We start from the raw sequence: 12,126 nt of genomic DNA on the forward strand, positions 1-12,126 counted from the left end.
TCCACTTCCCACATGGGAGGTCTCAGGTTTGGTTTCCAGTGCCTTCTAAAGAAGACAAACATTAAACAGACATAAAAGAAAAAACAATGAGCAAAAGCAACAAGCAGACAATTGGAGGGGAAAAAAAGTAAATAAATGGAAAAAACAAAACAAAACAGGGAGCAGATGTGGCTGAAGCAGTTCAGTGCCCACCTCCCACATGGGAGGTACTGGGTTCAGTTCCCAGTGCCTCCTAAAGAAAAAACAAAACAGACAACAAGTAGACAATGAGAAAAAAAGAAAAAAAAAAAAAAACCAACAATGAGCACAAACAACAAGGACAAAGAAGCCATCTCAGGGGGTGGGAAAATCAGGTCTGTCTTCTCTCTGGAAGTAGAGATGGCGAAGGGGTCAAGCTGCATGTATCAGGGCCCTGTGCCTAATCTTGGCAGATCCAACCTCATAGGTTAATTTTCCATGGGTTTTATCTGTGACAATGCTGCCCTTTTCTGGATGTTAAGTTATTCTTCACTATACTTAAGGTACTAATGTATATGAACATTCCAAGGACCTCTCTAGTTTGGGAAATAATTTTGAGGACAACCGCCATCAATTTCACATACTCCCCACAATCACCTCTTCATTAAAGCCAATTTCAAAGGGTTGAACATGGAATCTTTGTTGTAATATCCCATCTAAATGAACTGGACAAGACCACTCTTGGGGTAGAGGTTTGTTTAAATGTATTTTAATGCTGCTTTAAAGTATTCTAACAATACCAGGAAAACCAACTCTATACAAGAAATGAGTTCTTAGAATTGCATTTTCTTTGGCAATTAGACATTTTTTGTTCACTGAGGGAATGGATGGTAATCTAGAATGGTGGTTAAGCACAACTACGGGTCTGGAAGTCAAGTGCCTAAGAACTGTAAGTCAGTGCAGTCATTTGTGTGACCATGAGCCAGTTATTCAAACTCTTCTAGCGTCGATTTGCTCCTCTAAAATGAGGGGCAGAAAATAACCTGCTTGCAGAGATGCTGTGAGCAGAAAACATTACAAATGTGTAAGACACCTAGCCTGGCACCTAGCACTTAGTTATTGGACATTTCCTATGCTCATGGAGTGAGCTAAGACTTTACAGGTATTGCCTCAAGGAGAAGCTCTATAAGGTAGATGCAATTTTATTATCATTTTACATTTCAGAAAACTGAAGCTTATAGAAATTTATATAAATTTTGCCTATTGTCACACATTTAGACCAGCATATGAATTCAGGCTCATGTCTGTTCTTGACACCTGAGCTCCTAAAAATGATCCTATTCATTTTACATATTTGATCACAATGAGACCCGTACTTGTATAATTGCTGATATAGGAAGTTACTAACAGGAGCTCTGAGAAGTTAAATGACTTGCTTAAAGTCATGAGGCTAGTGAAGATAGGGCCAGGATTGGAATCCAGGTCTGTCTTATATTATTTTGCCTTTACTACTAGTGCCTCTCTCTTTCCTTTGCTGCCTTGAATTCTCCATATACATATACTTTATACTAGAACCTATATTCCAGATTCTTTACCCAACACATTTCCCATAGCCTCTGCCCAACATTAATCCTTTTAGTTATTCCACATTATCTATAGGGTAAAGTCAAACATCATTGTCAAGCTTGCCTGGCTCTACCTGATCTGAATCCTGCCTCCCTCTAAGCCTTACCTCTGAGTGCACTGCCTGCCAGTGACCTTGTGCACATGCTCCAACACTAAGACACTACTTGAAATTCTCCCATACTTGTCTTGTTGGCCCATGTCTCTCTGCATTGATTCATCCTGACCAGTCCTTAACCACCTTTTCCTTTTGGTGGTTTCCTATTCATTATTCAAAACCCTTCCAGAATAACTTGAAGTTCACAAGTAAAACTTACCAACTGATCACCCTAGCTGCTGCCTGTGGGATCCACCATAGTTTTTGCTCTGAGGCTGTGCTTCCCATGGTCTGCTCCCTGCTAGTGACTGCAGCTTGTATAGGCCCATTCCTACAAAACATGGAACTCTGCTAATGGGGATCTTTGGCTCTAGGACTCCCCATCAACCTAACCGAACCTTCCTGTAACTATGCTGGCATCCCATACTCTTCCCATTTTCCTTCCATCTATTTTCCTTCACATGTGTAAGACTTTTAACATAGACTGAAAGTGCTTGCCTCCTCTCCTATGCCCTCCCCCTTCACCCATCCAGGCCTGTTCCCCAAGTAAGTTTCTGGCATGTCTAATCCCATCTTGGTTTCTACTTCTTGATGGACCTGAATTAACACAGCCACATGAGTGCTTTTGTCCATTATGTACACATACCATATCAAACATAATATTGCATTTATTATTGTACTTATCTTTTACTCCCAATTAAATTATGAGCCCCTTAAAATCAGGAAAAACATTGTATTGCTCTTATTATTTTAGCACTTGGCATACTGCTTAGCACTTAGTGGATGTTGAAATGAGCATTTGGATAAATGACCACTCAACTCTGAACTTATGTAACATGAGTTTATTTAGGTCAATATAAATTCTCAGGTAACAATGACAATCAATGTGAAGATATCTGCAATGCCACTTAAGTCCATTAATGCTAGATTTGTGTCTCAGGATATTACCATTTGGCTGCTATATGCCCAAAACATTTCCTTGAGTTCAAATGAGTTATCATGCTTATAATCTTAATTTAACCAAACATGAAATCTCCCTGAATATCTGTCATCGCTGAATGAAACAGCTTTGATTAATCACTCTGAGCATTTCAAAATATTCTGTCAATTAACCTATATTTAGCATAAGTATGTATAAAATCACTATGAGAGTATTCACTTGTAGAAAGTATATTATTAGAGAACTATAAAATCAGATAGCAATTTTTACTATTTCAAAAATATTGAAATATTAAAAATAGGGTATAGAGTGTTCCTATTAATTACTGGTAAATCCATTATAAGCCTGTTTGATCTATAAAGGAAATTAGAAAAGAGAACTCAGTACTTTGCTTTTTGTCAAGTTTTGGCCTTACTTATGAATTTATTATTACAAAAAAGAAAAAAAATATTAAATGACTAAATTTTCAACTGAATTTGCTCTTAAATCAAAATCATGTACTCTTTTAGAAACCTGATTCTAAACTTCTATTGGTTTCCTCTTTGTCCCATTCCATTTTTCACACTTGGGATTCTGTTGGAAGATTTTCATGTGTTTGTCTTGAATGTGTTCTGTGCTTGTCTTTGTGCCATCAGAGTCAGTGCCCATAAAAGGATTTTTATAAAAAACCTACCCTGCCCTCCTGCATTACCTTATTAGGTATCTACCTCTTTAATGTAATTATAAAAATCAATAATTTTAGTCTAATATAGAGGATAATGATAATAAATACCACTTACTATCTATTAAATGCACAAAAGTTGTGTGTTAAATACTTTTATTCCCATTACCAAAGGCAATGCTATGAATCAAAGACATAAAATAACTTAGGTTGATTACTCAGCTAATAACTAAATCAGCAGGGACTTGAACTCAAGTCTCCCTGATTTTTCAGCTAGCTAATCTTAGCTCAATTGTCTTACATTTTAAGTAAAACACAAATATTAGATAAGTCTATTAAATGTGAAAAGCATAGAATGGTTTTCTAAAAATCTTGTACTTTATCCCGGGGGGCCAACAGAAAACCACTGAAAGTTGAAGACAATAGGAATCATGCAATTCTGCGTGTGTTTCAAAAGCATGTCAAAAGTAGACAGTGTGGAAGATGTAAAGAATGGTAGATAAAACTACAAGTGGAGAAATCTGGAAGTAAATTACTTAGTTTAAACAAGAAGTGATTAGAGCATGAGGTAAGAGTGTGCATAAGAGAAGGGAGTAGATTGGAGAAACATTTCTAAACTCAGTGGATCAGCAAAATATGAACTGTAGGACTTTGGTCTAATCCCTTAGCTACCATGCATCTGCCCTTCCTCTGTAAAATGGAGATAATAAAACATGCCTCAAAGTGTTGTTGTGAATTTCAAATAATAGTATAATTTAAACTTGCACATATTATGTGCCTAGGTACTTTCATAGGCACTTTGTTATACTAAAAATTCAATTTTCACAACAACCCCAATAGTTAAGTACTATCATTATCACAGTTTTACAGATAAGGAAACTGAGGTAGGGTAGGTTAAGTGAAAACTATGGAGCTTTGATAATATAAGATTAAAATAACATCATGAATTATATGCCTGATATATAGTAGTTTCCCTACAAGTGGCTATTATTAGCCATTTAGGCTAATATCCTTAGAGGTAAAATCAAGTCTGCGTTATTTTTGCAGCACAGTAATCTAGCACTTGTTGATAAGAACTTTCTTAGATAAAGTCAGGCACCATTTTTGATGATGGGGAAATAAGAGTGAACTACTAAGTCCCTATCTTCATGGCAGTTTTTCCTTATGCTGGAACAAATGATTGACTGACTAGATGATTGCATGATGGGAGAAACAGTAGAAAGGAATTTCTCAATTATTTTCTGCAACACATTTTATTATGGAAACATTTGCTCAGGAAGTTACCACAGCAACAAGACTCTGAAGCCTTTCTCTACTTTACTACATTTCTATATTTCCACAAGGACGAGGAGAACAAATTTGTTTTAAATCCTTTCTTGAGCCCTTTCCCTTTTCATGTAGTTAACTTCTTTAAGCTCTGAACTGTTATAGCTCCAAAGCAAGCTACAAACTGTCTTACTCTCTGGTGAATCCCCAGCTCTTAAAACAGTGTCTAAAACAGAGTAAGTGTTTGATTAATGCGTGTTGAATGAATCGGTGAGTGAATAAATAAAGACGTTTTAATTTTTCAGGCAATTTATCCCTTCGAGGAAGATGGTTTCTGATGGCAAAATTCAGTATAAAAAAATAAATTACTAACTAGCATGTGCACTAGAATTTGTGGTTATGCAAAGAAGATACAACTATTTGAAAGTGGCTCTCAATAATCATTTATAGAAAGCATTGAAGAGATAGTATTTTGTGACATTTATGTGAGTACTATAACCATAGCTTCTGAATTTCAAAAGTGTCACTATGTCATTTTTAAAATTAAATATCACGTTCAAAATAATATGAACAGTTTTGTAAAAACATTAAAGTTAAATATACAAACACCAACAAATCCAAGAAAAAAATCATCCCCACATTTTTTATCTGGTCTTTGTACATAGGAACCTATGTAATATATTTATAGTCACAGTATAAGTGATATTTTGGAATTTCCATTTTTAATTGATATATCATGAACATGTTTCTACAACAAAATGATATATGATTATCATGTTACTATCTGAGTGATATTTTCTCTCTTTGCTCCAATCTCAGGTACCTACCCATCCACTCAGCTTCAGTAGGGTTTTATCAATTCCATTCTATGTCAAAAAGCATGCATTTGCAAGGGAGAATCATTATGTTGTAACATTTTCTAGTTGGATAAGGCTTGAAACCCATACAATTAAATAACTATCTCCACTTAAGGATAAAGACACAGAAACCAGGGGAGTTTTGGGATGCAGAGCAGCCCGGTGAAAGAATGGTAGAGTATTAAGTAAAAGTTCTTCAGCTATAATATTAGTTACGTGATCTGGGACCTACCCCTTAACTCCTTTGTGCCTTAGTTTGTGCAAGTCTCCCTCACCTTAATTATATTTTCATTATGTTATTATGTTTATCTGCCTAAAAGGATACCCTAATGGACTCAAATTAATCCATGACATGTCTCACCTAATTTATATAACTCAGAATCAAACTAAATCATATAATGTGCTTACCATAATTATCAGTCACATAGTATATGTTCAACATATGCCAGCTGCTGCCATGATTGTGAATATTATGATGATGATCTGTACCAAGGCCCTCATTGGTATGGGACAGGCTTATTCCACAATTGTTACTTGGTTTGTTGTCAGGTAGTAAATTTTCTGTGGGATTTCCTCACCCTTCTCTTGGATCTTTTCTCTGTGACAGTTCAGAATCATTGTGGTGCTCTCATCGAAATAGAGAAAGGTCAGAGGGAGATTAAGTTTTTTTCCTTGCCAGAGTAGCTGTTTATCAGGAGGAAACGAACTGTCAGAACTGGAGGAGGACATAGACCTGTTCATTCATCTCCATCCCCTTCTGCCAGTGCAAGATTGCTACTGATAGAACATTCTTAAGTGATTCTTTTTAAGTGACTCAAGCAGTGGTGCTTTGAATTAGATTGATATTTGTCATAACTATTTTTATTGATTCTTAGTAATCAAAGAGTGCATTACTGGTATTACTCTCAAACATTACATGAGATCAATTTGCAAAGGTGATTTGCAAAGAAGAGTACATTGCTAGGGAGACTAAATGCTTCTCCGTTAACTATTTACCATAAAATAATCAGATCATGGAGATTGTTAACCTAGTATCATATACTCTGTTTTATAACACATTATTAGTCTTCCAGATACTTGGAAAACTGTAAAGCTTAAGAGTGATTGGCCTTTTGGTGCATTGCTGTATTGACTACAAAAGATGTAATCCTCATTTTGAATTAAAATAGTTTTTGGGTTATAAAGTTGCCTAGGTTGGGATTCCAGTTTTGACTCTTTCTAGCCGTGTGCCCTTATGTAAATTAATTGATCTCCCTATGCTCAGGATTTCCATCTTTATAAGGGATGATTATAGTAGCAATGAAAAGAGTTATTTGAAAATCAGTGAGGGAGCGGATGTAGCTCAAGCAGTTGAGCACCTGCTTCCCACATGGGAAATCCAGGGTTCCATCACCAATGCCTCCTAAAAACAAACAAACACAAACAACAAGCAAAGAAACAAAATAACCTACTTGGGGAAGCTGGTGTGGCTCAGTGGTTGAACACTGGCTTCCCACATACAAGGTCCCAGGTTCATTCCCTGCCCCTGACAACTCAAAAATAAATACATAAATAAAAAATAAATAAAAAACCGAACTCCCATTGTGGAGCAGATGTGGCTCAGTGGTTGCGAGCCAGCTTTCCATGCATGAGGTCCTGGGCTCAGTCCCCAGTACCTCCTAAAAAGCACAACAACAAGGAAATAGTATAGGTAGCCCTAGAGTCATGCCTAATGTACCGTGAGTGCTTGAAACTGCTAGATATTTTGTTACTAATTTTATTAGTAGTACTATAAGATTTATATTTGCCTAGCTCTGTAAATCAGACAAATATAAGTTTCCTATTTGTAGATATTAATAATACTTATGATGGTGGAAAATATCTTAGTAAGTATTGAAAAACCCAAGTTCAACCACAAATTAAATTAATTTCATGAGTTAATTCAATCATTAAATCTCATTGTAGCTAAACTCTATCTGTAAAATATGAGCAAAAAAAAATATGTATCAGGATTGAGACAAGATTCAACCATGTTGCATTTTCAAGTTGTCATGTTTTATTTAGTACTTTATGATTTTCAAATAATATTTTTGATGATTATCTCATTTTATGTACCCAGCTTCCTTTTGTGAGATACTTAGAGTATGTTATTACTCCACTATTACAGCTGAGGATCTGAGAGTCAAAGAGAATGAAGTTATATTACCAAAACATAGAAGAACTAGAACTGTAATCTAGTTGTTCTTATGCTAATAAACTAGTTTATTAAGTGACTCTCTAGATTTCTGAAAGAGTGAACTGCCAATAATCCTTTTCTTCTCCAATAGAATGACTGTGCCCTACATTAAGCAGACAGGGTTTTGTTTTGGGTGGAAAGACACAGATAGTGATGATGATGATGGTAGTAATAGTAGTAGGTAGTAGGTAGTAGTGTAGTAATAGTGGGACTAAATTTTATTCTGCGTCTAAAGTTGTAGATGTAAAGGACTGGATTTGGGCCCAATCATATTGATAGATCATTCATCAATCTGCATGGAACGACTACATTTCTTCCTTCAACAAAATGTAGTTAAGCCTCTATCTGAGCAAAACCAATGGAAATCCTTCACTCAGGTAACTTAATTGCTAATGGAGGAGAAGGACAATCAATAAAATATATATGTTAAAAGGCACTGTATGCTAAAAGAAAAATTAAGCAAGGAAAGAGGATAAGTGTGCCAAGTGTCGTGTGGGTTGTCCCAGTTTTAAATTAAGTGGACATGAAATTATTCACTGGGGAAATGGATTTAGCCCAGTGGTTAGGGCGTCCATCTACCACATGGGAGGTCCGCGATTCAAACCCTGGGCCTCCTTGACCCGTGTGGAGCTGGCCCATGCGCAGTGCTGATGCGCGGAAGGAGTGCCTCGCCACGCAGGGGTGTCCCCCGCGTAGGGGAGCCCCACGCGCAAGGAGTGCACCCCATAAGGAGAGCCGTCCAGCGCGAAAGAAAGCGCAGCCTGCCCAGGAATGGCGCCGCCCACACTTCCCGTGCCGCTGACGACAACAGAAGCGGACAAAGAAACAAGACGCAGCAAATAGACACAGAGAACAGACAACCAGGGGAGGGGGGGATTTAAATAAATAAATAAATCTTAAAAAAAAAAATTATTCACTGAAAAAATTATGAATTTCAGTAAAGTCCCAATGGGGTATGCAAGAGATTCACCTGGTTCAGGGGAAACACATTTTGGGGTAGAGGGAAAAGCAGAATCAAAACCCTGAGGGTGAAATATACCTGGGATTTGTGCCCAACAGCCAAGAATCTACAATGGTGTGAGCAGAGTGAACAAGTAGGAGCACTCTGACAGATAATACCAGGTATAGGATTTTGTAGAAAATTTTAGCGATTTTAACTTTTATTAGAGTGAGATAGGAAATCAGTGGAAAGTTTTGAACAGAGAAAAGATAGTCTAATTTACCTTTTAATAGAGTTGCTTTGCATGAAATTTTAAGAATAGACAGAAGGCTGGGATAAAACAAATCAGGAATCCACTGCCAGAAAACTTGAGACCTTATGTGGTTTGGACCAGGATTATAGAAGTGGAGATAGGGAAAATAGGTCATATTGTAGATGTATTTTAAATTTGGAGCCAATGAGATTTGTTGACACACTTGATAAATGATATAGGAGAAAAGTAAAGGGTGACTCCAAGTTTTTTGGCTTGAAAACTTGGTAGGAAGAAGTTACCCTTACCTGAGAAGGAAGGAATTGTAGGGGGAGCAAACGGAAGGTAGTGTGGAGTTCAGTTTGGGGCATACTAATTTTAAATTGCCTATTAGCACTCTAAGGGAATCTAACAAGTAGATAGTTGGTTAAAAGTATGACATTTAGGATAAACAAAATGTGGTATGTGCATACAATGGAATACTGTTCACCTGTAAGAAGAAATGAACTTGGGATATATATGACAAAATGGGTGAACCTTGAGGACTGAATATGATGAGTAAACTCATGAAGTTAAATGATAGAGTATAGGTTACTAGGAGACAGCATGTGGGTTGAGAAGAGGGGCTGATGCTGAATGTATGTAGAATGTTTAATAAGGTGGCTTGGAAATATGGGGAAATGGATAGAGTTGATGGTAACACATTATAGTGAGTATAATCATCACTGCTAATTTATAAATGTGATTGTGGCTGAAAGGGATAGTCTAGGGAGGTTAATGTCAGTTGAAAGAAAGCTAGAGGATAATCTAGGGACTTTGTAACAGTGATTTTGGTGGTAGATGATTATTGTGGTTAATAGTAAAAATACAAGTATATTCTTCTATTACAAGGTATTAGAAAATGGAGATACATAAGAAAAATATAACTGATAAAATGTTATATATAACTATAGTTAACAGTAATATTGTAACTTTTTTACAGTAATGGCAAATAAGTTACTATATCAATACTAAGGGTCAATAATGGGGTTGGGGTTGTAAAGGGATATGGGATTTTTCCTTTTAGAATAATGTAGACATTCTGAAATGGACTGAGCTGATGCCAGTACAACTCTGTGATGAAACTGAGAGCCAGTGAGTATACATTTTGGATGGATTGTACAAGTCAGGGGACTGAATAATACAGTGAACCTCATGGTGAATAATGGACTGTGGCTAACAGTATGAATATAAAAATGTTCTTTCATGAACTATAACAAATATACAATACTTATACACGGTGTTAGTAATAGGATGGTTTGTGGGAAAATACACCAAATATAAACTATGGGCTACAGCATAGCAGTAATATTATGACAATATTCTTTTATCATTCGTAACATATATGTCACAACATTGTAAAGTGGTGGTGGTCGGGCAATGTATGTGAATCCTGTATGGTATAAATGATTGTTTTGTTAACTCACAACTTCTCAAATAAAAAATATATATATATATATATGTATATATGTATATATATATGTATTTATATATATGGTATTCTTAGCAGAGGCATAGGCTGTTGGCCGTCACAAGTTTATAGGTAGTATTTAAAAGCGTGAGCCTAGATTAAATCACGGAGGGATTTAGTGTAATAAAAAATAGGGGACAGTCAAAGGTAAGGATAATCAAAGGCAGTGAAATACAATTTGAAACACTGATTATAAGCCTCATAATAAATGATTTACAAAGGTCATGGGGAATACAGATGGGGTAAGATTATTTTAACTTTTTATAGTAGTAACATATATAAAATGTAGAAGTTAATTTTGATAGGAGGCTTTAGGGGAAAAAAGGTAGTATTTGAGCTAGTATTAAAGAATGATTATGAGTTTGGGAAGTGGGGAGGGAAAGTTTGTGGAGTGGGAAGGGGGAATGGACAAAAACATTTCAAGCAGATAAAACAGTATGAACAAAGACATGGAGGCATGAACAGGCAGAACATGTTTAGGAATGAAGAATAAACTCACTCAACTGAAATGGAGTGTTTAAGGGAGAAGGGGCTAAACAATGCTAGATAAATCCTTTTTTGCTTTGTGAAATGCCTTGCTCAACAGACTAGCAGAAAGGAAAGTTTCATAAATTAAGATATTTCTCTAGAACTAAATATGATTACCATTCTTTTTTTTTTCTTTTCTTTTTGTTTGTGTTGTATAAGTTATAAGTTTAAAGAAAAGTCACACATAAAATATGGAGTTCCCAAGTTCCTATCAGTTTAGTAATTGTTTTGGTGAAGGGACTGATTCCTGGAGCTTCCTACTCTGCCATCTTTCCACAATCCTCTCAGCATTATTGTTTTAAAAGTTTGTTATTCTGGGAAAAGCCTCAAGCCTGACTTCCTGTAAAATTAATATATACTTTGATAAATATACATACATACACATATATATAAATATAAATTATTCCCTGTGAGTTACTCCATTAGGTAGGTTTTAATTTCAAATAATTTTGCTTGGGTTATTAGTAACTTTCTTAAAGGTAATGCCATATTTTAATTTTGTCTCTTTCCTAGAAATGATTCTCTTTATTGTGAGGCTACAAGATCACTCAGAGTGAGTTGCTCCAAATAAGATGGAACATCATCTGATGCACTGAATATATGTGAGTGCAACATTAATAGCTTTTTCTAAAAAAAAAAAAAAGGGTGGGGGAATCATCTTATATGTGGCTTTAAAGTGCCTTGAAATAGACTGTGTTTGTGAATTAATATGATAAATTGCTGGACACTCGGCATGAGCCCAGCTGTCCTTGGTGAGTGTGGAGTTCATATGTGCACCTGTGACAGACCTTCCTTTCTCTTTCAAGCACACAAATTGCAATTTTACCCTGAACTGATTTGTCTCTCATAACTGTTCTGCTTCTAATAATACTTTGAAAGTCCAATCTCTGACCTCAGCAGTATGTATTTCCACTCAGTGACTCCTACTGAACCCATTACTTACCCTACTTTTAACTTTCTCTCTTAACCTGGTCCAACTGTTTCCACACTTGGCTTCATTTGCTTGCCTGAATCAAAAGTCTGTCAATTCCCCTAGGTTCTAACCCTTTATTTCTCTATCACCTCTTTTGCCTGCTTTATTTACCTTGCTGATTGCCAAGTTAATATTTATTTGTATACTTATCTTGTTCTGTCTGTCTTTGACCAGATTATATGCTTCATGCTAGCGGGGATCACAGCTGTGCTTGCTGACCATTTGATCCTCTGCACATATCACCGTATATAGTAGACAATGAGCATGACATGCTACCTGACCATGTCTGGTCCTCAGTGGAACTCAGT

The 12,126-nt window shown here is 36.1% G+C and overlaps 1 protein-coding gene across 26 annotated transcripts in view; it reads left to right on the plus strand.

Moving 5' to 3' along the window:
- LRRC4C (leucine rich repeat containing 4C) overlaps positions 1–12,126 on the plus strand; it is a 1,388,209-nt gene that overhangs the window by 569,973 nt on the left and 806,110 nt on the right. For 24 of the 26 annotated variants that reach the window (XM_058305525.2, XM_058305527.2, XM_058305549.1 and 21 more), the window contains one exon: positions 11,359–11,447. The exons of the other annotated variants lie outside the window; for them this stretch is intronic. The gene's annotated coding sequence lies outside the window, so the exon portion shown is untranslated. The remainder of the gene's footprint in view (positions 1–11,358; positions 11,448–12,126) is intronic. 26 annotated transcript variants of the gene reach the window in all.

Source organism: Dasypus novemcinctus, chromosome 10 (genome assembly GCF_030445035.2).
Source record: "Dasypus novemcinctus isolate mDasNov1 chromosome 10, mDasNov1.1.hap2, whole genome shotgun sequence".
Classification (NCBI taxonomy): Eukaryota; Metazoa; Chordata; class Mammalia; order Cingulata; family Dasypodidae; genus Dasypus; species Dasypus novemcinctus.